The following is a 2,768-nucleotide window of genomic DNA, read 5'->3' on the forward strand; positions in this document are numbered from 1 at the left end:
AAATGTAGTATTTTTTGGTAAAACAAGTTATAAAGTATGGAACTGCATATCAGAAAATTTTTAAAAAGTGATTCATCTTATAATAAGTTGGTTGTTTCTGAATGAGTAAGAAAAGAAAAGGGAAGGTAAGAAAAGTTATGAAAGGGTTATGAGAAGGGAATGGTTTTTAATTTTATTTTTAATTTTTAAAATTTAATCTTTATTATATTTGTTTCCATTACCACTTAGTCCCCTTACTCTCACCTCCCCCCAGCAATCACCACACCGTTTTCCAAGTCTATGAGTCAAAAGAGGAAAAGAGGAATCTTGAGAAAGGAAATTTGATGTGCAGTTAAGCTAAATAAGATTAAAATTTAATTAAGTGAATTTAAATATCAAAAGAAAGCTGATACAAAATTAGAGTTTGGTTCTTTCTCTGTTAAAAGGACAAAGATTTCCTGTATTATTAGTATGCTGTTATATAAATGAAATGCAAAGATTTTGTGTTTTATTAAAATATTTTCTGTGGCCTGTATCATCAGGTCTTTGATTACTTAGGTAAACCAAGTCCTCTTAATATTAAAGGAGCTAAATTTTGCTTAAAACCATTGAACTTTCTGTATTTATCTACAAAGTCTTTATATTTATTTATTTAATTATTTTGGGGGGGTACAAGGAACTTTATTGACGGTGCATGATAAGGTAGGGCTCCCTAAGCCCCTCCCCTCTTCAGGGGGTCTAGGATAGAAATTGGATGTCAGGACATTCTCAGCATGTTGGGGGATCGATTTGAGGCAAGGACTCCCCAGTAGCTTCTCTTCCTATAGCTGGGGCTGGTGGTACAGGTGGCTCTTACTCCTTGGAGTCCATGTGGATCATAAGGTCCCCCACACTGTTGCTCTAGCCAAATTCATCGTCATACCAGGAAATCAGCTTGACAAAAGTCATTAAGGGCGATGCCAGCACTGGTATGGAAGATGGAGTGGGTGTCACTGTTAAAGTCACAGGAGGTCCTCAGATAGCCCAGGATGCCCTTGAGGGGGCCCCCTAATGCCTGCTTCACTGCCTTCTTGATGTCATCGCATTTGACAGCTTTATCCAGGTGGCAGGTCAGATCCACAACCGACACACTGGGGGTGGGGACACGGAAGACCATGCCAGTGAGCTTCCCATTCAGCTCAGGGATGGCCTTGCCCACAGCCTTGGCAGTGCCAGTAGAAGAGGGGTGATGTTCTGGGCAGCCCCTCAGCCATCATACCAAGGCTCCCCAGAGGGGCCACCTACGGTCTTCTGGGTGACAGTGATGGCATGGACTGTGGTCATGAGTCCCTCCACAGTGCCAAAGTTGTCACGGATGACCTTGGCTAAGGGGGCCAAGCAGTTGGTGGTGCAGGAGGCATTGCTGACAATCTTCATGGAGTTGTCATACTTGTTATGGTTCATACCCATCACAAAATGGGGCATCTGCAGAAAGGGCAGACATGATGACCTTCTTGGCTCCATCCTTCAAGTGAGCCCAGCTTCTCCATTGTGGTGAAGATATCAGTGGACCCCACGACATATTCAGCACCAGCATCACCCCATTTGATGTTGGCAGGATCTCGCTCCTGGAAGATGGGGATGGGCTTTCCATTGCTGACAAGCTTCTTCTTCTCAGCCTTGAGTGTGCCTTTGAACTTGCCATGAGTAGAATCATACTGGGACATGTAGACCATGTAGTTGAGGTCAATGAAAGAATCATTGATAGTGACAACATCCACTTTGCCAGAGTAAAAAGCAGCCCTGGTGACCAGGTGCCCAATACGGCCAAATCTGTTCACTCTGACTTTCACCATTGTGTCTCAGGGTTGAGGCTGGCACTGCACAGAGAGAGGCTGCTGTCTGTTGAACAGGAGCAGCAGAGAGCCTGCTTACAAAGTCTTTAATTGTCACCATTATTAAATGGATAAGTAAGTACTGTTCACAGTGACTTATGATTTTATTAGAGCAAGTGTTTTAAAACTTTTGACACGTTTAACAAACTTCCCAAAATTCAAATGTTTAATAGTTTTCTTCTTAACCTAAAGATAACTTTGAGATTATTTTTTCCCAAAGGACCCCTGAAACCTTTCAAACGAAATCTCTCTCTCTCATTATAAAAAGGGGGGTATTAAGATGTATTTGATATGTTAAAATTACATGGAAAGCATTGGCAAATAAAAAGTAATAAAGTATTTGTATGCAAATATTGTTATTGAAATGTTATAGAAAGTGTAAAAAATTTTCTGAGAAACCACAATGTCCTGTAGTTTTCATTTGCAAATCTAGTTGTTATCTTAACATATTGTGTGTTGCAGAGAAAAGCAAATTTCTTTGTCAATTTCATTGTAATCAGATCTTTAACCATGTAACTTTAAGTCTTGGCCATTTACAGAGTCATTGTCTTACTCTGTTCTATTTTGCAAAAATGTTTTATATGAAGAGAAATTAAAAAAGGGGACTGAAATGCTCTAAAATACAGGATTCTGATAAACGTTCACATTATATCATTGAACTTAGTGAGGATATGCAGCATTCTAAAGAAAAATTGAATTTATTTAGTAAGAATTAATCACGTGAAACTGAATGAACTGATATGAATGATTATAATTTTATGACATTTTATTTGAAACATAACTTGGTTCTTTAACCTTTTTTTTCCAAGATATAAGAAAATCATTTCTCTTAAGCTACCTATGATAGCAATTTGATAAATTATACCTTTGTAAGTAGAATTGAAATGTCCTCCAGAATTTGAAAACTATCAGATG

At 38.8% G+C, this 2,768-nt stretch overlaps 1 pseudogene; it reads right to left on the reverse strand.

Moving 5' to 3' along the window:
- Positions 1–831: 831 nt before the first annotated feature.
- Positions 832–1,814, reverse strand: LOC129085752 (glyceraldehyde-3-phosphate dehydrogenase-like; annotated as a pseudogene).
- Positions 1,815–2,768: the final 954 nt, after the last annotated feature.

The sequence above is a fragment of the Pteronotus mesoamericanus genome, unplaced genomic scaffold, assembly GCF_021234165.1.
Source record: "Pteronotus mesoamericanus isolate MK-2021 breed Mesoamerican mustached bat unplaced genomic scaffold, CSHL_Meso_final scaffold_31, whole genome shotgun sequence".
In the NCBI taxonomy this organism is placed as follows: domain Eukaryota; kingdom Metazoa; phylum Chordata; class Mammalia; order Chiroptera; family Mormoopidae; genus Pteronotus; species Pteronotus mesoamericanus.